The following is a 23414-nucleotide window of genomic DNA, read 5'->3' as shown; positions in this document are numbered from 1 at the left end:
ACCTGTATAAGATTGAATACATTGCTCGGTGGAAAAATGTTCAGGCTGATGAATTGTTCAGGTTGCCGCTACCTTGGCAACAGGTTGACAAGCTTGAGGTGGAATCTTTTGAAAGCGAAGGAGCTGTGGCGTGTGTTGATGAGTTGGTAAAAGTGAGCAATGGAGCGATTAGTAGATGGCGATGGCAAGAATAAATGCCGAGAGATTATGTTTTCCAACAGGTTATGGAATTGATTGTGAAATGGGGTAGACATGAGAGTATGGTTCCGGTTGCTGGGAGACCCTTTGTTAACATTGTGGGTGAATTATCCATATGTGGAGAGAATGTAATTATTAAAGGTGATAAATGTATCCCTCCACAAGAATTGAGGTTTGAGTTGTTTAAATTGGCCCATGAAGGTCACTTGGGACAATCATTTATTAAGAAGAGGATATGTGACCATTTTTGGTGGCCTGAGATTGATCAACGGGTTACAGAGTGGGCGGAGAGGTTTGTAGATTGCAGAGAAGGTGAAAAAAGATTAAGCCAGTGGGAAGTCAATCAGAAATGGGTGTAATAGCGTATCCTGGTTTGCCGTGGCATGCAGTATGCATGGATTTCATAGAACATTTGGGGAATGTAGCCACTGAATTGAGATTTGAGATGGTTATGATTGATATTTTCTCCAAATGGCTCATAGTGGAGTTTATGAGTGGAATTAACACAAGAACTACCATTAAGGTGTTAGATTAAGTTTTCAAGGGAGAAGGTTATCTGATTAAATTGATTAATGATGATGGCACTCAACTTACTTCACATATATAAAGTGTTGTGGGATTGTACACTCATGGACCTCGTTTTACAATCCACAAGGGATTGGCATTGTTGCGAAGACCAACCGAATGGTAAAATTTGTGATTCAGATGGTGATAGAAAATAAGAAGAACGTCAAAGATATGGTTAAAGATTTAGTTTGGGCGTATCGCAGCATGGAGAATGGAGTCACGAAAAGAGTACCTTTTTGTGTGATGAGGGGGCGTAAGGCCAGTACCAGGATGGTGCCAGCGTGGATGAAGGGGGTCTTTGGTTTGGCAAACTTAGAAGGTAGCAAAGTAAACCAACAATAGGTAACAAAACAAAAGAATAGATTAGAAGAAAATGATTGGGTAAAAGTTAAAGCAGGATGCATAGGGGTGGTAAAAGTAAAACCAGGATGCATAGGGGTGCTCTTGCTAAGTTTGCGGTCCGTACATAGTTAAGAGTGTGCATGCTGGATTTTTTTTACATTATGGTAAAAAGTGGAACATGAGAAGAGTGGCTCTTCATAAGAAAAAGGAGTCTGAAGGTGAAGGTGAAGGGTATTGAGAAGTAAGGAGTGGTTGTAGCACATTTATGCTGATGAATGATGAAGATGTGTTGGTGGTATGTCAGGAAATGTGATAGTTAATAGGAGCGATGGAAATGGAAATAGAATGGCTGAATGGGTGCGTAGAAGGATAGTTTCTCAAAGACATAGGCTTCCATCCAGATATCTTCAAGAGTATGTGTGTGGTGAAAGGCTGTAATGTTTTATAGTGTCTGTCATTTTCTGTGACTTTGTATTCATAGGTGTTCATGAGTATGGTATCTTGTGTTTAGTTAAGTTCAAAACACAACATGTTTTACATTACGCAATATGTCTTGTTATTTAATTAAAGGGGAGAAGATGTGTTGTATATAGGTTGTGAGTTTATAGGAGCCTATGCCTTTAATGGAGAATACTCTATCTCCAATGTTCTAGAGTTATGTTGTATGATGACAGAGGTGCATTCCTCTTGGAGTCAGTTGTCTACTGGCTGGTGAGGGATCACAAAGGCATTGTTTTCTGTGCACTTATTAAACCTGCTGTTTCTTTATTCATGGCAATGTCTTTAATTGGATTACAACATGCATCTTCTGCAATATAGCAGAAAAAAGTAATTAGGTACAAACATGGTCTGAAAATAGAGCTCAGGAACATTCTCAATGCATGACGCACCCCTCTACTGTTTATCGAGCTGGGGTACCCTCATAAAAGCCTCGTTTTGACACAAGAGTCAATATGAGGCCAATGGCAGGAAAGCAGTGGACATCTTTGTCCCTGAGCTCCACAAGTACTACGTTTATATACAAATCCTCTGCGCTCGTGCAAAAGTAAATACATAAAGTTACATAAAATATCACAATGACGCTTGTCTTTATATTTTCAGATGTCTTTAATTCAAGATCGTTAACCCTTCTTAGTCAACAAGTGTTTCGTCATTATCCCGCGACTTCTTTAGGGCTGAGGTCAGGTTCAAGTAGTATCTTAGTTCCAATGATAATTCCAACCTAGAAGGGGTTCCTATATGTTCTGCTTCTGAAGAGGTAGACTAATTAGTCTTGTGTCCGTAAAGCTAAATATGCTTCCAAATGTAAGGGAGTTTCCTTTTAAAGTGCTGCCCAATCCAGCAGTATTACGTAGAACCCTTCAGCTATCCAGACCGTGGCATGTTCACCGTGCAAATCAGCAGTCTGTTGATTTGCATGCTAACACCCCATGGCCTGGAGAGCTAAACGTGTGTAGAGGATTTGGAAATATAGCATAATTGGTCTGCTGGCCACACATGTGGGGATCTGGTGGTTTTTCCTTACCTTATGCACTGTGCCAGATGACTTGCCATAACTGATTTGTACTTGTGATAGACCTTAGAGCGCTATTTGCCTATTGCTGACCACCGACTGTCTAACTAAGTACTACATGTACATTGCTGGCATGAATGTCTAATACATCTAATGGTCGGTCATTCTTCTATGCTCATCAAGTTGGTGCTTTTGGCATCTGTCTAGAGTTCTTGTGTGATCTTCTTGAAGCTTTGTACAATTTGCTGACCGTATTTGCATTCGAGTGTCTAGGGACTTTAATCTTAATTACCCAGATCGGAAGGCATAGTTCATGTAGTATGCACCAGAAAGAGATCTTAGAGTGGTCGAGGCAGGTCTTTCATTGGTTTTGAGATAGAATTGTACACTGTCTGGATAGCATTGCACAGACAATGTAATAGATAAGAGAGAAGTTGGCGACCAGCATGGGGAAGAAAGAAGACAAATCCTTCTGGTTTCACTATAATGATTGTGTGAAATGATTGATTCCTCACTAAAAAGGCAAACATTAACCATACACGATTGGAAAGCAGGGATCTCAAGAAGTGAATCAAAATCACAATAGAATCAAGAAACCAGGGTGCAGAGTAGATCACAAGACCAAAATAGAGTAGTTTAGTGAGAAGTATTGACAAAAAATCTCCGAAGGGCCTTCCGCTGATTTGAAGGGGATTGTGGGAAAAGGGTCTATGTTAACTGTTGCCTCACACTGTAGGCCGTCCTAGTTAGGGATTGAGATAGCTACTTCTGGTGAAATCAGTGCTTTGTGAGAGGAATAAGTGATGAAATGTGTGGTTTATAACATTCTTTGTTGACATCAAATTGTGCTACAAAACTTTATTGGCCTCCTTGCCAGCTCTGGGACTTGTTGGGCACTTATTGGGAAATGAATTAGAGAGTTGGACACCTAAATGTCACTTTTCACCTTAATGCTGGTTTGCTGTCCCCTTACACGCTCTTAACTCACTTGTGTGCCTTGGGTGATGTGTTTAAATTGTCTTCTTCAGATGATCTCTTTTTTTTACATGAATCAATATTCTCTTTATTTTATGGTATTAGCTTAACAATACACAAAACATGCAACACACACTGTGAAGGAAACCTGTATGGCTTGCCAATGTGTTTTTCCCTTGCTTCTCCTTGTTACTCTCTTGCCCATCGCTTCTCCTCCCCAACCCCACATTTTGCTTCTTAAACCTGCTCCCTCTTTCTCTCTTACTCTTGCTTCTCCTCTCCTCCCTGCCCTCTGTGTAGCTTCAATATCCCAATGTTTCTCCCCCACCCATGCCGTCTGTGCTGCTCCCTCTCTCCACCCTCCTTTTTGGTTTCACCCCTAAAAACATGCTTTCTGGCTACTTATTTTTGTTGTTATATATACTGATCAAACTAATTTTGTAGATAAACGTATGTGTGGTGTGAGAGCCTACAAAACCACACTACAGACGCATCCTAGTGACTTTTTTAAAGTTTGTTTTCTTTAGCCATGCTGCACAGCATTGGGGATACTGTACGGCATGGTTAAAAGCCATTGGCAAAGTCAGTAAGTCCTAATTGTTTGTGTTAGTGCTTGTTTACTGTGTGCCTTTGATGCTCTACTGTATCTACAAACTGAAATTCCTGTTCTCTGTTGTCACTACCTGTTTTCATGGGGTTGGAAGCAGTTCACATAATTGATGAAAGGCTATATAAGATAAATGCCTATTTAGAAAAAAGAATAAAAATTGGAAGTTAGGCAGCAAGACTAGGCATGCTGGGAAGGAATAAGTAGGTTCTATTTCAAACAAGGCAGAGCTAATGGCGCCCTGGTAGCTTTCTAGAGCTAAAGCAGATCACAGACATGAATTCCTTTTTTTATTTATTTTTATTTTTTATTGAGCAGAAGCATAGAACAGTCTATTGCATTATGAGGAAATAAAAAACTATTAACAGTCAAATTCAAATTCAAATAAGCTTTATTCGATAATCACAAGGATATCATAAAAGCACATATTACAATAATCGAATTGCAATTAAAAAACCACATATAGGACTATAAAATGCCAGAAGAACGTAGCTTCACAAGCAACAAAGGAGTTGTCATTAGCAATAAAAGAGATATTAAAAAGAATATATAGACAATAAATAATTATAAAAATTCATGTATCATATCGACTTCCTGAACCTTAGCAACAATTTTAGAAACTTTTCCACAATAAGTATCACTTCCTTGTTCTCCAATTGTTGTAAACGAACAAAAGCATCCTTACAAGACCGCAGTGCCCAGGTCTTCAATAGAGGTTTCAGTAAGGATTTTCTAGGTACTTGATAGTATTTACAGAAAAGTATGCAATGTATATTTGTTTGGGGTGCAATTTCATCACAAGGGCAAGGGAGCAGGTTTCGGGACCAATCATTGCAAGAGGGGAAAGTAATTAGTCAAAAAAAGAAGCCCAATCTAAATCTGGAGAGGAGCATTCTTGAGAAGCAATTAATGTCAGTTGTCAGGTATAGTTGAAGACCCTGAACCTTGGTGATCCTTTGGAAAGCCAAAACAGTTTTATTATCCTTTTGGGTAGACCATCTTTTGGCTTCAAAATGGTCCATTAAGAGCCTTCCCAAGGCTTTCCTCGATATTTGCTCCAGACTCGATGGGTCAGTAAAAAACTCCGGGCGGCCAATTTCAAGACACATCCTTTCAACGAAAGACATCCATTTTATGTGTTTTGCCCCCTCCAATTTTTGGCAGTCAGCTATTACTTCACGATTAAAAATCGTTTCTGGGGTGGTCCAAAGCTTATGCCATAAGAGAATGGGCTCAGTCTTAATGATATCAGAGATAAACGGTAGTCCCAGCTCTATGTGCGTCAAATAAGTAGACGTTGACTTCGGCAATCCTAGGAGGTATCTGAGGAACTTATTTTCATCCTTCTGGATTGATGTTATTGTATCGATCCCCCAGAGCCCTGCCCCATAGATTGCCGCTGATACGCACTTCGCTTTGTAAATGGTAATGAGCTGTTTGACTGGTCTCCCCCCAATTTTACTAGCAAAATCTCTGAGTGCGCCAATCGCTCTTGAAAAAGCAAGCTGCCTAGCTTTTACAGCGGGTTGCCAGGACACCTTTCTATGAAAGCAAATACCCAAATATGGAAATTGTTCTACAGTGTCTATCTTTTTTCCCTCGATGAATATCGGGCATGGGGTTTTCTTTATTCCCTTGCTACAAGCCAGGGAAAAGGTCTTAGCAATGTTTACCTTCAAACCCTTTTCTTTCATAAAGAGAGTAAATTTAGTGACCGCCCTCTGCAGCCCCAACCTTGTTTGAGACAAAATAGCCGCATCGTCTGCGTATAACAAGATTGGGACGGCATGGCCCTCTACCTTAGGGTAATCACATTCAAAACTCCTCATGAAATCACCAATGGTATTAATGTAGAGCGAGAAAAGCAGGGGGGCTAAAATGCACCCCTGCCTCACACCTCTGCCAATGGTGAATCTTGAGGAGCACTCCCCTCTCTGTCCGTACCGCACCCTGGCCCCTGCATCCCTATACAAAGCAATAATAAAATTAAGAATAGATAAGTTCAGTCCCAAGTCCTCCAAAACACCCCATAATTGCTTGTGGTCAACACAGTCGAACGCTGAGCTCAAATCTATAAATGTAACAAAAAGGTTACCATGTTTGGCCTCGACATATTTAGATATTAAAAAATATAAGTTTAAACTCTGTTCGACCGTACCCCTACCTGTTTGAAAACCATATTGAAATCTAGAGAGGACATCAGCCTCCTCTGTCCAGTTATGCATACGTTTTAGGATGATGCATCCCGCAATCTTCATTAGGGCATCAAGCAAGGAGATAGGACGATAGGAAGAGGGTACATGGCTATCCCCTTTTTTGTATATGGGTACCACAATAGCTTCTGACCAGGATGGGATTAGGCCATAAACGTTTGCACAGTTCATGACAGATGTTAATAACGGGGCCCAAAAATCTATTTCAGCCTTAAAGACATCCACTGGTATGGCATCAGGGCCTTGCCAGATCTACTCTCCTTAACCCCTTCGACGCTCATGACGAGCTGGGCTCGTCATGAGGTAGCCTCCCAGCACGCTCATGACGAGCCCAGCTCGTCATGAATAATGGGTTTTTGCATATTCCAGCACAGCAGGGGAAAATGTGCCGCCACGATGTGGTTAATAGCAAGTATGACCTCATCACATGAGAAAACAATGTCAGGAACACACTCTCCCAAATCCACTGTGATAGTAGGAGAGGAAGGAATAGAGTCCGATGGAGTTGTACCGAGAAGACTTGGGTTGCTATACAGCTGTTGAAAATAAGCAGCCCAAGTATCTCCATCAATGGCCAGGTCTAACCTCGTCTCAGGCATTTTAACCCAAGGAAGTGGGGCATTGACTAGCTTCCAGAAAGCCGAGGAAACGCGACTTTCGGAGGCTGACAACAGTGTCTGCCAAGCCTCCGCCTTCAAAGTTTTTATCCTGCTCTTAATAGCATGACGGTAGCAATATCTAGCCTGGCGTATCTCAGTTAAGGACTTCGGGATGGACTGTAAAGCCTTTTTCAATGACTTAAGTGCTCGTGTACAATTGTTATCGAACCATCCTTTAGATATATAGGGGCCTGACTTAAACTGGCGGGTAAGTAACTTTTTTAGAGTTTCTTGTATTTTTTTTAGAAGGATTCCAAAATTTTATGGGGGTGTTCTGTCATGGACAGACAAATATGCACCTCTTCCCTCCTCGTCTCTATTAAGTTCTTAAGAAGGCCAGCAGGCTACATTTTTTCCCATTTAAGAGTATAGCCATTTACCGCCCCTATTGAAATTGAACTATTAACAGTATTTCTCTTTATAATAAACAGGCATCCTCATTAAAACACACCAGGATTGGTTATAGATTGATACTATATTCTCATGCCTTTCTTCAGCACAGAACGAAGTGCAAAGTAATGTGCTGAAAGTGCTTTTAAGAAATATCATCACACATACTATATTCTCCTACCTTTCTTAAACTCATAGTAAAGTCAAATGTGCTGAAAGTGCATTCCAGAAATATCCTCTTACATCAACTAGACATATAATACTAGAACTAACATTTTCGACCCTCTGTGCCCCTCTCAGACCTAGATAAACTGCATTAGCCAATGTAGATTCTATTACCTTCATATATGTCCAAGCCCTTGCACACCCTTTTTGCGTAGGCTTCTTCAAATTTCTTTGTAGGAATCATTTTACTGTGCCACTCTAGATGTGAAGGTACTGTAGTTGACCTCCAGTTTTGTAAAATCAAGGATCGTGCCACTAAAGGTGAGATCACAATGAATAGTTCCTCCCCTTTTACTTTTAGGCGTTTGTCTCTGTTTACGCAAACCTAAGAGCGCTATGACAGCCTCCGGGTTGACTCTTCTCTGTAAAGCAATACTTAGAGTATCAAATAGTTGTTCCCAGTACTGAGACAGCATTGGGCAGGTAAAGAAAATATGGAGCCAATCTCCTCCTCTTATTTGCCGGCAACAAAAACATTTATCCTGTATTTGAGGATACATTCTATGGAGGGTTTTGAGAGAATAATATGTCATCCAACGAGACAAAAATGACTTTCACTTAAAGTTAGCAGCCTTATACCCAAGTTGTGAGCTCGCCTGCCACTCAATCTCAGAAAAGGAACATTGTGTTGTTACAGCTATTTTTTCCCCAAACATGCTTTTTTAAGTGCCATTCCCCTTGACTCTGCAAAAAACTATACCAATTCCCTAGCCCTCTTAGCTTTGTTCTAAAAAAAATGGCTGTTGTGGTGATGGACCAGCACTAGACTCAAGACAATATTTTTTAAGTAGATACATAATCTGTAGATATCCAAAAAAAGAAAAACATTCATTGGTCCCCGCACCTAGCTTGCAATTCCTGCCAAGTAATGCATCTCCCCCACCATAAAGTGGACCAATTCTCTAAAGCCATTTGAATTGCAGAATCTTATGTGGCTGTACTGGATATGAAAACCATTGACTTTACATTCCCTGAGTTGCAAATATTAATATCTGGTGGAGAAGCGTGGCTCAATGGTTAGAGCGGCAGACCCTGATGCAGAGGTCTGGCTCGGGACCAGGGTTCAATTCCCACCTCGGCAGCTCTTGGACTCAATCTCCCCGGACCTGATAATTCTCGTCTTAGTGCCTAGTCTAATCTTGGGTCCCACTCTGTGACTCTGGGCGATAGCTTGCTTAATCTCCACAACGGCCCCAGCAGCGCTTGGATGCCTGGCTTCACCTTCGGGGTACCCAGGAGTGGACATTTCACATGGAAAAGCCAGGAAGGGTTCCACAGCGGTATGAGTGCAGCGCCGGGACGCCCTGTCACGTGGGCAGCCGTGCGCTTTACAAATACAACACATTTACATAGTGGTGGTAGAATAAAGTGTCTGAAGTCTCTTACTATACTTCAGTAGTGTGTTATATCTGGTTTGTTTTGCGAGTTTGGCTGTCTTTATGAAGACCGGGGACTAAGAACCGGCTTCTTTTACCACCTTGTCCAGAAAGAATCTATCTAGAGATCCCTTGAGGACAAATACACAGGCCAATGTGTCTAAGAGAGAAGCTTCATAATATGTACATATCTGGTAAAATGACAATCCCCCTGGATTAGTTTCTAGTTGCAGCACTCAATATTAATCCTGGAGGCCTTCTTCTTCCAAATGAACTGTCAAAAATGAGCTTCTAATTTTCTAAAATATATCGTATTGATTCTTATTGGGACAGTAATAAAATGGAAAATTAATAAAGGTAAAATTACGTTTTTATAAGAGCCATTCAGTAAAAATTTGTAAGAGGAAGAAGTGTCCATCTTTCCAATCAATCTCGACTTTTTTAACATTACCTCATAGTTTAATTCGTAGAGCTCAGCATATGAATTGGTTACTATCAGCCCTATTCGGTTACTGAAAAACCTTGCCTTTGAAGAGTGTCAGGGAGGATATTGCAAGAGGTATTAAACATCAATATTCTTGTTTTGTTGTGATTCATTTTATACTGTCCAATTGATTAAAACTGTGCAAATTCTGCCAGCATCGCTCTTATATTTTGTTCTTCCGACCTGAGATATAAAATTATATAGTCCTCAAAAATTTTATTTTGGACATTATTTCTGTTTTAGCTTTTATTCCTAAATTGGATCTGATTCTAGCTGCCAAGGATTCAAGAAAAAAGTGAATAATTCAGGGACAAGGGACATCCCTGCCGAGTGCCCAGAGGATGACCTGGGCTTGTGCTCCTTGGTATATATAGTATAACATGTTAGTAATTTGGCTAGGGAAACCCACAATCTTAAGACCATAGAAAAGGGATCAGGTTGAATGCCTTTTCAGCGTCAACCATCATTATGAGTGCAGGGTCTGACAAAAATTCAATAAAGTCCAATGCATGCACTAAAAATCCAGTTTTAGATTACATTTGCCTTCCTGCCACTAAGCCTGTCTGATCAAAATGGATAATGTTCTGGGCAATTAGAGATTTTCATTAAAACTTTATTGTCGCTAATTAATAGGCTGATTGGTCTATAAGAATTTACATCACTGGGATTCATTCCCTTGTCGACAAAGCTGACAATGATGTATTCCTTAAATTTGAATGGAGCATCTCCTCCTGCCTTCTCAAAATTAAAAAGCTATACTAAAAAAGGTATTAACTCGTCCTGGAATGCTTTACAAACTTTGTGGGAAGGCCATCATTCCCACAGGCCTTACTGTAGGGCATTGAGGCTAAAGCTTTTGCTTTTGCTGTAATTTCAATACCCAATCACTCCACCTGGGTATTTGACAGGTGACGTAAGTTAATGTCTACGAAATACTTATGAATAGCTTCCTCTAAAGCCATATATTTAATCACATAGAGCTTATTATAGGGATCTAAAAAAAAATGTTCGCAATTTTTTCCTTTTCTGAAAATGCAGCCCCTGGTTCCTATAATTCCGCAATTAATGTAGCTTCCTGACTCACCCTGGTTGACCAAGTCAAAAATATACAAACCATCTGGCTTTCTTTCACATTGATGGAGCATCCGCAAGCTATTTATCTCTTTTATTGTAAAAAATTCCCTCAACTCTTGCTTGGCACTAGCCAATAGCAGGTCTGCTGCAGTTCCCGGTGAAGCACTTAACTTCTTTAACAAAGCAGTGTCTACCGCTAGTTGAAGTTCGGCTATTCATAGCCTACTAGGTTTAAATTGAGCGCCCATAAAGCCACCATCTGGCTGTGCATTGTTGCCTTGAAGGCTCCCCATACAGAGAAAATTGTTGTGGTACCCTTATTGACCCCAAAAAATTATTTAATCCATTTTATTCTATTTAGCAACCTTTCCTGGTTGGATAGACGGAGACAATCCATTTGCCGCCTGGACCTTTCTCTTCACTTCTCATCTATTTCTATCTTCACACTAGTCACTGAATGTTCCGAAAATAAATTTGCCAATATTTCGGAGTCCAGGTACCTAAGGAACCGTGAGATGAGAAAATAATGCATACCGAGGCAGACTGAAATTGTTGAGAGTAGCAAGTAGCAAGTGGGCCCTATGCCAGAGATCAACCAGTTAATGATCTTCTATCAGGACTTCAAGTTTTATTTGTGGCTAAGCTGCTTGTTTGTCCTATTCGAGGTATCCCTTGTCAAATCTTGATTATAATTGAAGTCCCCGCTTAACATTATCAGCCCTACCGCTCCTCTAGCTAATTCATTTATCTTAATAATGGATTTAGGATCATCTAAGATCGGGCCATAAAAATGTATAAAATTAAATAGATTGCCATTTACCCGTGCTGTAATCCAAATCCATCTAATGTGGGGTCTCTCTGCACTTGCATAAAATCCCACTCTATCCATCGCCCACAATAAATTGCAAGGCCCCTTATAGCCATCCCAGCTGAAGCGAGAAATGTCTTTAAATAGTATTTGGAAATAAAAAGCTTTGGGAATTTTGTTTTTAAACGTGTTTCTTGAATGAACAAGATTTGCTGTGAAATGTAGTTAACCATCAAATTAGAGCCCTGTACTATTGCTTGTTAGATACTCTGTTTACATTGACTAATAGTATATGCATTTCAAGACTCATCTCCCAAGCACCTTACTCTGGGTTGAAGCCTAGTCATATTAATAAATTAAAACATCCCAGCATTGCCTTCTCATCTATGGTTCTGCTCTTTTTTGATAGATGTGCTACCCTCCAACTCCCACCCTCCCCTCCATCCCCTCCCTCCCACCACTGGGAAAAGGGGAAGTGCCCACAATACCCCTCACCATCCTGTCTTGGTGGGTGTCTGGATCAATGCCCTTGTTGGGGGCCATGTTGCTGCAGCCCTTGCTGAACTTCCCGTCCCCCACTGCCTTATCATTTATTGTACTGAATTTATCTTATATATATTTCTTTCCCCTTTACTTATTAGAGATTCTTTGTAATTGTTCTCGAGCCTCCTCGACACTTGTGAACATGTGAAATTTTCCTTTACTAAGACCCTGAGTTTAGATTGTTGCCCAATTTATGCCTCTGCTCCTTGGGCCTTAAATAAGTACAACAGCTTTACAAATTCCTTCTGGAGGCGTGCTACTTCTGTGGACATACTAGAGTTGATTTGACATCTAGGTACTTTGCCTGTAGGAAACTGTTTTCTTTGAATGGCTCTCGACAATATTCGTTCAAATTTTGCCAAAATTGTTCTTGATAATTTTGAATTTTGAAATGGCTAAGCCCGTACCCTATGTGCGCTCGTAATTGTCGAATCTCCTGAGACTTCCGGTAGTACATTTATTTTATGAATGTCTTGACCCATTGAAGGGTTTGGGCCTCTACACAGGCTTCTGGCACTCCTACCAAACCTATGTTGGAGCGTCTTAATTGATTATCCAAATCATCTGTCTTGTTCTCCAGAAAGGATTTCTCTTTCCTTACTTGTTTGGCTTGCTGCTGCAGTGTATTCATTTGATCCTCTAGCTGTGATTTCCTAGACTCTGCCTCCCGAATTCTGACCAGTAGGCTGGCGACTGCTTCCTCTATTTTCGTTAAGCACTGATGCAAGGATGCAATTTCAGTTGCTTGTGTTACTTTTAAATCTCTCATTTAATCTAAGATTATATTTCACATGGTCCTAATGTCCCATTCCGCAACCGCGTCGCTCCCTTGTGCCTGGTTTGGAGACTGCTGCTCCGCGAATCACTCTACTTTGGCCTTGCCCTGAACTTGAGGGGCGACGTCCTCGCTTTCCTCTATTGTACGAGGTCAAGGCTGCAGCTGTGTATCCCCAGAGGTATTCTGATTTGCCAATGCTTGTGCCATTTTAATGTCTTTTGAGAGGATTAAATGTACTCTACAAGGAGCGGTAGTGTTCAAACTTGGGGGTGGCCCTGATAGAATACTAGCGGAAGATCCCTGAGACATGGTATTTGTTACTTTCGATTTAAAAAAGAGTGGGTATTTTTGCCGTTGTGTAATCCTTTGAGTGAGACCTTCAATTAACTCAGTTAGAGGAAATCTGGCTTGCTTCTTCTCTCCAGTGGCTGATTCACTTGGGCTGTTTCTATTTTAGTTTTAGAGCCAGCAGCAATATCCACGTTCATAACTATGCTGGACATTTTTAAATGCTTTCCCATTATGATAGACTAAAGAGTTCTCTCTTTATGCTATGAAGTTGGTTTCAGGGGAGAATCTACACAGCCACCAACTATCAGCGCACCCTTCTGATAGAAGCTTCCTTTAGAGTTGCTAGCCGCGCTTTTGTTTAATCTGGGTGTTTGGGCACTGCTGGGATCTCTTTTAACTTTTTTAAAAAAAACTGTTTTGCACTTTGTGACCTGACAGACTTACCTGTTTTATTTCTTCAAGCCTGCCTAAAGTTTCGTTCGCTGCTCGCTCCGACCCCGGTCCACCACAGCTGTTGCTGCTTGTGTGGAGGGAGGACCGGCAGAGCGCAACACGCCCCCCTTGCAATCCCAAGGCAGGAGCACATAGAAAGAACCTGATGTTCAGAACGCGCAGCGGACTCGCGCAGCGGGCGTGCCAAAGGCATGCCCGTCTGCGCCCGTCCGCGCCACGACAGGGCCTAGGGCTAGGTACTCTGCCCAAATAGAGCCAAATCAACCGCTCACGAGAGACTTTATATTGTCACTCAATCCGGGTCATAGAGCATGCACCCAGACCCTGACCATGGCAAATTGGGAGGGGTCTCTGGGTTGTATCCAATGTAAGGTAATGTTTGGGTCCTGTGAAATGGCACAGGAAGACGATCATTCAAAAGGCCTACAAGGCGGGCTCATCAATGCTAAATCAATGAGCAAGCATGCCTTGCACATTTTTGATCTAATAGCGGAAGGGGATTTATACTGCCTCTTTATAACGGAGACATGGCTGAAACCCTGGTGTAACCCGGCTATTGCAAACGCCCTCCCCCCGGGTTACATTATCTCAAGGGTAGATAGACCTAACCAACGCGGAGGAGGCTTTGCAATAATCTATTGGGACACCATGAAGTGCTTAACATACGATCTTCCGGACCTCAAAGGAGCAGAAAGTATGGGCTTTTCAATAAAAGTCCATGACTCGTTCACCTTTGCAGGAGTATTAATGTACCGACCACCAGGACAGGAAAATTAGTTCTTGGAGAGCATTGGGGCAGTACTCAGTAACATAGCGCTCAGGTCTGCTAATTTCACACTCTTAGGGGACATAAATTTGCACCTGGACTCTTCTACAGACCCAGCGGCAAACTGCTTTAAGGACATAATGACCGTCCTAGGCTTATCCCAGCTCACATTAGATACCACACATAGGGCAGGCCATATCCTTGACTGCATTTACTCCAACTTAGAAACACTTAATGTAAAACGGCCACTGATACAAACATGGACAGACGACAACTTTATCCCTTTCGAACTCCCACTTAAGGGTCGTCTAGTGGGTAAGAGTAAGAGTACAGTAAAAGCAACAGCACCGCCACAGAGGAAACCCTGCTGGAAGACCATCATAGGACATCCTGACTTCATGAATAAAGCCCTTAAGAAGAGACCCTCCCTGACAGGAGATCTGAATAGAGACACCCAGCTATTAGGGGAATGGATAATGGAACTTAACATAGAGACAGGTCCTACTGGCCCTAGAATAGTCCCCAGAAAGGAAGCACGGAATAAGAAGACATCTGCACCCTGGTTCTCACTGACCCTAAAAAAAAACAAGGGGAAGTGAGGATTTTAGAGCGAAAATGGCACCGAACGTATGGAAAAAATGACCTGAATATGTATAAAATGGCACGGCGAGAATATCACGCCTTGATAAAAATGGCGAAAACTAAATATTACTCGAAGCTATAAACAATAACAGTAATAAACAAAAAGAAATCTTTAAGATAGTAAATACTTTTATGAATCCCAAATCCTTGCAGAAAGAAATTCCCCCTTCACAAACACTATGCAATACCATAGCAGATTTCTTTGAGGAAAAAATCCATACCCTCATTAAAGATTTCCCTCTCCCTATGTCATTGACTGAATATGGGGATATTAGGATTGGGACAGGTGTAGCCACTATGAGTAGGTTCTCTCCGATTAATTTAGAGGATACCCGGGCGGCCATACTGGCCACAAAATCAGACTCTTTGTTTGACCCTTGTCCGCCTCTGGTCCTACAGCACATGGTGGACATTGTCAATCCCACCATAAACAACATAATAAACTCCTCCCTTGACCACGCCTTAATCCCTGCAGAATGGAAACTAGCAGCAGTAAAACCTCTACAAAAAAAGCAGAAAGCAGACCCCGCAACTCTCTCAAATCTGCGACCTATCTGACTGTTTCCAGTTCTCTGTAAATTAACAGAGAAGTTTGTAAATAAACAGTTAACCGCCTTCCTGGAGGAAAATAATGCCTCGCATCCAAATCAGGCAGGTTTTAGGGCCCAACATTCAACGGAGTCTGCCCTCCTTTTTACTAAGGAGACATTGCGAGCCGCAATGGACCAGGGAAAGAATGCCGTCCTGCTACTGCTGGACCTGTCCGCGGCTTTCGATACGGTCTCACATACCATCCTTGTTGACTGTTTAGCCGCGGCAGGTGTTGAAGGGAATGTACTAGGTTGGATTAAAAATTTCCTGGTAGACAGGCGGCAAGTAGTAACTTTAGGCCATTTCAGATCAGAGGAAAAACATCTGACCTCAGGGGTACTGCAGGGCTCTTGTTTGAGCCCCATGCTCTTTAACGTATATATGGCCCCCCTGATCGCACTGATATCATCCTTTGAGATCAACACCATCTCGTACGCGGATGATACTCAGCTCATCCTGGTGTTAGATGATGATACTACAGAGGCTGAAAACAACCTGAAAAATTGTCTCAAAGTCACCTTCGAATGGATGAGCAATAACTATCTGAGGTGCAACACAGGGAAAACTGAAATCCTGCCCTTTGGCTAACACAATGATTTCAATCCCTCACAATGGTGGCCAGAAGGTGCCACCGCGCCCCCAAACACCATTAACTCAGTTAGAAATCTGGGGATTAAATTTGATGCTTCCCTGTCTTTCAAACAACAGGCCCTGGTAGTGGCAGGAACCTGTTTTAGCATTATAAAAGGTCTGAGGACATTTTTCGACCTAATACCACTCTCAGCTCGAAAAATGGTGGCTGTAGCACTGATAACATCTCGCTTAGACTATTGCAACAGTGTATATGCAGGGACAAACAGGGCGGTTGTTCATAAGCTGCAGATGGTCCACCATGCAGCAGCTAGATTGGTGCAGGGATGGCATAGGAGGACATCAGCCACAGCAGCAATGATTACCCTTCACTGGCTAACGATCCACAAGAGGGTGCTGTTTAAAGTCCTATTGATCACGTTTAGGGCTTATCATCTACGAGGGCCCAGCTACCTACTGAGAATGTTTAAACGATACTGACCCTCACGTAACCTGAGGTCCTCAAATGCAAATCTGCTCACCGTCCCCACCTTTAGGCTAAAAACCAGGGAAGGAAAAGCATTGGTGGTTTTGGGATCAAAGGCCTGGAACAAACTCCCCTGTCTCTTCGTCAAATCACCCTTGAATCAGCCTTTAGGAAGTCGCTGAAAACCTGGGTCTTTAGCCTTCCGGACACATTATTCAAAAGTTTAATCTGAAGTGGAAAGTCCCCCATGATTAGCAGTTGAACCCCTCTCTTGCTAGTTTTTGCTCAAAGCGCCAAGATGCTCCGTGGAGGGATAGTTGTGCTATATAAAATAACACTTACATTACATGACATTACATTTAGAGGCAACCCTTGGTGTGAAACCTGGAGACCTCCCTTCAAATAAGTATTATTTAATGTGAACGAGTCTCTAATGAGAGCAAAAAGGAGCATGTGGACTTATCGCTGATTTGTAGTCCATTGCCCATTCGCCCCTCTTGAAGTTTTCCAGAAATAAACGTGGACTATATTGGCCTCTGGTGCTCAACAGCAAGGTAGCACAGGGCGGTATCAAAAAAGCAACCCCCAAACCGGTGGATGCCAAGACCTAGGTTCTCCAGACGATTTGCTGTGTCTCCAGAGGCAGCTGGACACTCCATTTCACATCCATGCTGCACACTGCGGCTCACGCAGCTACAACAGCAGTCTCGCCGGACTCACAGGGTTTCCCCAATCCTGGAGAAAAAGTCGTGCCGCAATGTGTATTGTAAGACAGGGGGCGGGCAAGCAGCTCAGTAGCAGCATTTGTGGGATCGCTGCCTGATCATTCTCCTTCACATCAATGCCATACTCTGCAGCTCAAGCAGTGACAGTCTCACCGGTCTCATCGGCTTCTGCATTCCCGGAAGAGAAGTCGTGCTGCCATGCGTTGTGGTAATGGGGCGGGCAAGCAGCTCACTAGCAGCGCATGAGGGATCACTGCCGTTTTCCTGATGATCTCTCAGGCAGGAACCCCCTGCAGTTACTGGTGGGTACCAAGATCGATCCAATTCTCCAGTGTTGGTTTACGAGTCTTAGGAGTTCTTATGACTGGAAACTACTGGAATTCTCTGGTGATCAGCTCATGGGGGCATACTGATCCTGGATGAAACAGGTTGTCATTTACCCCTGCTGTAATCCAAATCCATCTAATGTGGGGGGTTCTCTGCACTTGCATAAATAAACTCCCAGTCTATCCCTGTCCCACAATAAATTGCACTGCCCCTTATAGCCATTCCAGCTGAAGCAAAAAATGTCTTTAAATAATATTTGAAAATAAAAAGCTTTGGGGATTTTGTTTTTAAATGTGTTTCTTGAATGAACAAGATTTGCGGTGAAAAGTAGTTTACCATCTAATTAGAGCCCTGTACTTTTGCTTGTTAGATACTCTGTTTACATTGACCAATAGTATATGCATTTCAAGACTCATCTCCCAAACACCTTACTCTGGGTTGAAGCCTAGTCATAATAATAATAAATAAAACCTTTGCAGAATTGCCTTATTATCTATGGTTCTGCTCTTTTTTGATAGATGTGCTCCCCTCCAACTCCCACCCTCCCCTCCATCCCCTCCCTCCCACCACTGGGAAAAGGGGAATTGCCCACAATACCCCTGCTCTTTTTAAAAAAAAGCTAACTATTCGGCTGCATATTTGGTCACAGTCCTGTGGATGCCCCTGGACCATTGCTGATATATTTTCAGGGTACCAAGCACTAACCTCCCTTCCTGGAGTGCTTGGCGGAGCAAAGTGAATATGCCTATGGTGGCTTGGCAAGCAATTGGGTGGTGGGGATGATATAACAGATGTGGATGGAAACCTGGCTGTCATTTCTATCGTGATCAGCTACTACTCATCTGCTCTTGGGACTCGATGAGGCATATTGGAGAATATATTGCAAAGACGATGCCATTAGACTCAGATTGAAGAAATATATTTTACCATGCTTTAATAAATATCAAAATGTTTTACTTGATTGTGGGCCAAATAACTAGTTGAAGGAATGCAAGGAAGTGGAAACTGAAGGATCTCTTTCAGTTGTGTGTTTGGTGTATTTTTAAGTATGTAGTTCCATATTTACTAAGCACTGATTGTAAAAGACTGGTCGCAATTTGCGACCAGCATTTTTTGCAACCAGTGGGTACTTTGTGAACCATCCTATGTACAAATAAGTTGGTCTGCAAAATGCCAATTCATAGAGGGTTGCCATTCAACCTACTTCATAGAAATAATGAGAGCGGTCACAAATTACAACCCACTATGCTTCGCAGCCATCACAAGGATGATGGCCTCAAGGGATCACGGGACCACTTTATCTGGATGGTTTTAAGTAAAGCAATATTTTTTTTAATGCAGCCAGTTTTCCTTCAAAGAATTTGGGATGCGTTTGAAAAAATTAGTTTCAACAACTTTGGACACTGCCTAATCTCCAAAAATGTTTTGTTAACACTCACAAAGAAGAAGAGTCCCTTAGGGAGACCTTCCGGATTCTGATTGGGTTACCCATTACTTTTAGGTATTTCGTAATATGTTAATGTTTTGCAGCCGAATTTCATTAGCAAATCATTAATGCATCCTATTTCGAATCAATATTTGGAAAGGATGCACTAAACACGTCACTTCTAAATAGAGATTAGATCTATAGTCACAAAGCAAAATTATGTTTCAGTAACATGTTACTCAATTGCAAATTGTTCTTTCTATATTCTAAAAGGCCTGTTTGTGATCACAACCAGCCAGATTATGTGAATCACACTCTTTGTAAATACAAAAAGCCTTAGTACATCTGGCCCCTAGGCCACACAAAGAGGAAAACGCAGTGTCCTAGACCATAGTACTGTGCAACTGACATGTTGTGAGAAAAGCAGTCCCGCAAAGAAATGTGTGTACTTTCATGGTAAATCAGCAAGCATTGCTTAAAATGAATTGGAGTCTCTAAAAGAGATCCACGCAGTCATGATCCTGCCTTGTCAGAGCACTTGTCTTCTTTGTTGATACAAGATTGTTGCCCTTTTGTAAAAATACAGAAATGACACATCAAAATGTAATTCCAGCTTTTGTGGATGGTATTTCATTTACATGGATGACAGTGCAGTGTACTCAAAGAATTTGAAGCGTGCATAGCACTGTACGAACAATTATGGCTCTCATTACGATGTCAGGCGGAATCACTTCCACCCGACACAGCATCGGTCATGGGACCGATCGACACCCAGTCGGTGGTCCCGAGCACCTCATTAGGATCCAACTGAACTCACCAATTATCCATAAAATCGTTTCTGAATCCCAGCACGGCTTTGTCCCCGGGAGAGAAACCACAAATCACACTCGGCGTGTGATCAGCTTGTTCGATAAAACTGAGGTGGCAGGAGACCCAATGGCGCTAATACTTCTCGATGCCGAGAAGGCATTCGATAGGGTCTCCTCGCCATTCCTGTGGCAGGCAATGTCCCGGGCGGGATTTAAAAAAGGATTTATAGGTGCTGTCCAGAAATTGTATATCAATCCCCGTGCCTTGGTCATGGTTAACGGCATCCTCACCAAAGAATTGACAATTACAAGAGGCACTAGGCAGGGATGTCCCTGTTCCCCGTTGCTATTCGCAATCTATATAGATCCTTTTATCCGACGATTGGAATGCAACGGGGACATAGCTCCCATCGCAACCCAAGGATATCTAACAAAAACACTAGCTTATGCCGATGACATCGCTATAGTGACTGCTGATCCAAATCTGGCCATGTCTATTATTGAAACAGGGGCACAAACTTTTGGGAAACTCGCAGGATATGCTTTGAACCAAGGAAAGACACAAATTATATTAAATAATAAGTGTGACCTGAGAGACTCCCGGGTAACAGATAAAGCTACTTATCTAGGGGTAACTATTACATCTAAATTGGAAAATCTAGTGGACTTAAATCTAAAGCCTTTAGTAGATACAATGCAAAAAGACCTCCGCCGTATTGATAATTTACATCTATCACTGATTGGACGGGTAAACGCACTAAAAATGGTCTACTTCCCAAAAATCCTGTACATGTTTAGAGCTATAAATCTGGAAATTTCAGATTATTGGTTTAAGGCAATGGAGCGTGCTTTCTCAAGCTTTATTTGGTCTTACACCCGACCTCGACGTGCTTATAAATCTTTGACGCTCCCAAAAGAAAGAGGAGGACTTGCCCTCCCGAATTTAAAGGTATACTATTGGGCAACAGTCTTGCTATATAGCCATGAGCTTCTTTATCTCGATGGCATAGAAATACCACTGGGCAACAGCTGCCCGTCTATTTATCAATTAATCTTGGGTCACAAAAGCACGGGCTATCTATGGAGACACCTTTTTGACAGCTACCACAAAAAAGTCAGGTTAAAAACACTCCTAGGATCTTTCAAAGTATGGAAAGCAGTGAGAAAACTACTTGGTATAGGACGTATATCTTTCTACTCCCCTCTTCAAAATAACGCTGTCCTACCTGAAATATTTAGCGGGACATGCATGAACAGATGGAAGGCTGTGGGAATTACCCACATTGGATGTATGATCTCCTCAGGAGGGTTATACTCCTTTGAGGATTTACGAGAAAAATTTCTCCTGGAATGGAGAGACTTCTTTAAGTATCTCCAAATAAGAGACTTTATATCGCAACATAATAGAGAAAATAAACTTTCTTGTGAGATTGATATTGCTAATATTTTAAGTAACCCCCGGAAAAAAATCAGGATTGGGGAGATGTATGCTCTTTTACTGTCTCACTTTCCGGATGATCTACAGAAAATTACACAAAAGTGGCAGAACAGACTTAACATTACATCAGAAGAATTTAAACTTGCATATGATTATTCACAATCTGTTCTAATATCCACAAAATTACAGACTCAATTTTACAAAATATGCTTTTTTATGTACTATACCCCGGATAAAATAGCCAAATGGGGGAGTGGGAGAGGGACATGTTGTTTTAGATGCAATTTACCAAGTGCTGATTGTCTACACATATTCTCTGCGTGTGTATGCTTAACATCTTTGAAATCAAGTATTGAACGCTTTCTATCACTGGTTTTAAATGCAGCAATCACCCTCCCGGATGAAACAGTTATGTTGGGTATAACGAATTTGGCTAATCCAATAACTGGGCATAAATTAATTTTTGTAGCAATGGCTGTCTTAAGAATCTGCATAGCCTCTGCCTGGCTTGACCCCATCGCCCCATCATTCCAACAATGGTTTGCAAGATTGCTAGCCATATATAACTTAGAGATGGCCATATACAAGACAAAAGGCAGGAAGCGACGGATAAAAGGGCTCCAAATTTGGCTTCCTCTAAGGGAATGGTCTCAGCGTCAAAATAGCACTTAGCTACACACTACAGCTTATATATTAGACAATCAAAGCATCTTTATATCTAAATCATGCTTAAATAATTTGGTATAATTTAACTGAAGAGCATAATCCTCATTGTTTTTTATTCCCTTGCTTCTCTTACGAATTAGTTGTTTTCCTTTTTTCTTTCTTTTTTCTCTTTCTCCGTGTACAGAAATATTGTTTTTCTTATCATTTTCTAAATTCGTTTCAATATTGCCTGTCCTGGAGGGGGGGAGGGGGGACACAAAATGTTTGTCTGTATGAAAAAATCAAATAAAGATATTTAAAATAAAAAAGAAGAATGGAAACAGAAAAAAAAAATAAAAAGAAAAGAAAATAGGATCCAACTGAACTCTGTTTGGTCGCATTCCTACATTTTACTATGGCAGCATGCATTCCAGCCTTAAACGGACGTAATTCATGCTCCGATAATAAAACTGAACTGTACCCCATGGCAGGCACCTCAAGGTGCCCTCCACAAGGAGGCCGTGCACCGGAGGGCGCTTTCTGGCCTGGATTCCATGTCTGACAGACAGGCATGGAAACCATGTTGGAAACCGTATCATAATCTCAAGGGCGGAAAGGCCCGTCCAAGATTACTTGCTGCATTCTGACTGGCGGACAGGCTCTTCGAGCCCATCTGATGCCAGCCAAAATGACTGGTCGGATTCCTTTCAGACCGCCTCCATCAAAATGAGGAGGTCAGAAAGGAATCAGGCTGGCCTATTATGATGCGGCTCGGAAGGCTCCAACTATCGGTTGGAGCCATATGAACCGCATTACAATCAGTCCCTAAGCTTCGAATACCTATATATTGAGAAATGTGGAGTTCACATCCAGTCATTTGATATCCTTGGTTTAGGTCAACCCTGGGTGTAATTTTCAAAGCATATCTAATAACATCTGAAATTTAGTGTTGTATTTGTGACATGAACATTCTAATATCATGCCAGTATGTACCTTTGGGCAAAAAAGAGTTTGTTCAAGAAAAAAAAAAAACAATTCTTGCACAAGGGAACAAAGCAGTAATTGTATGCACTGTTTTTGCCGCAAGTCACTAGTTATTTAGCGGAATTCATTTCAAGTGCATTTTTGCTCCAAACACACAATTTGAGCAACGCTTTCGCGGGAAACTTATTTTTTCACAGTAGAAGGGTCATAGAGGACTTTCACAAAGAGTGAGGCTACATTCAGTATCAACTTTCTCTTCCTGACCTGAGCACTCCTCCTGGATTTGTCTTGACTTCTTGATTTTTTCTGATATGGATATTGGATGGAATGCCTCCAATAAAAGTCTGGTAGCAGAGCAGGAGTTGACTCTGTTTGCAGAGTTAAACAATTTGGAGGAAGAGCTTAGTTAAATCGTTTTCATGGGAAGCAGTAGAGCTCCTCGGAAGGAGAGAAAAAAGTGACTGTATATTCCCTTCAATTGATCCATATGGTCCCCAGAACAACCGTG

Source organism: Lissotriton helveticus, chromosome 12 (genome assembly GCF_964261635.1).
Source record: "Lissotriton helveticus chromosome 12, aLisHel1.1, whole genome shotgun sequence".
NCBI lineage: Eukaryota > Metazoa > Chordata > Amphibia > Caudata > Salamandridae > Lissotriton > Lissotriton helveticus.
The sequence above is the reverse complement of the archived record's forward strand: the minus strand, read 5'-3'. Positions refer to the sequence as shown.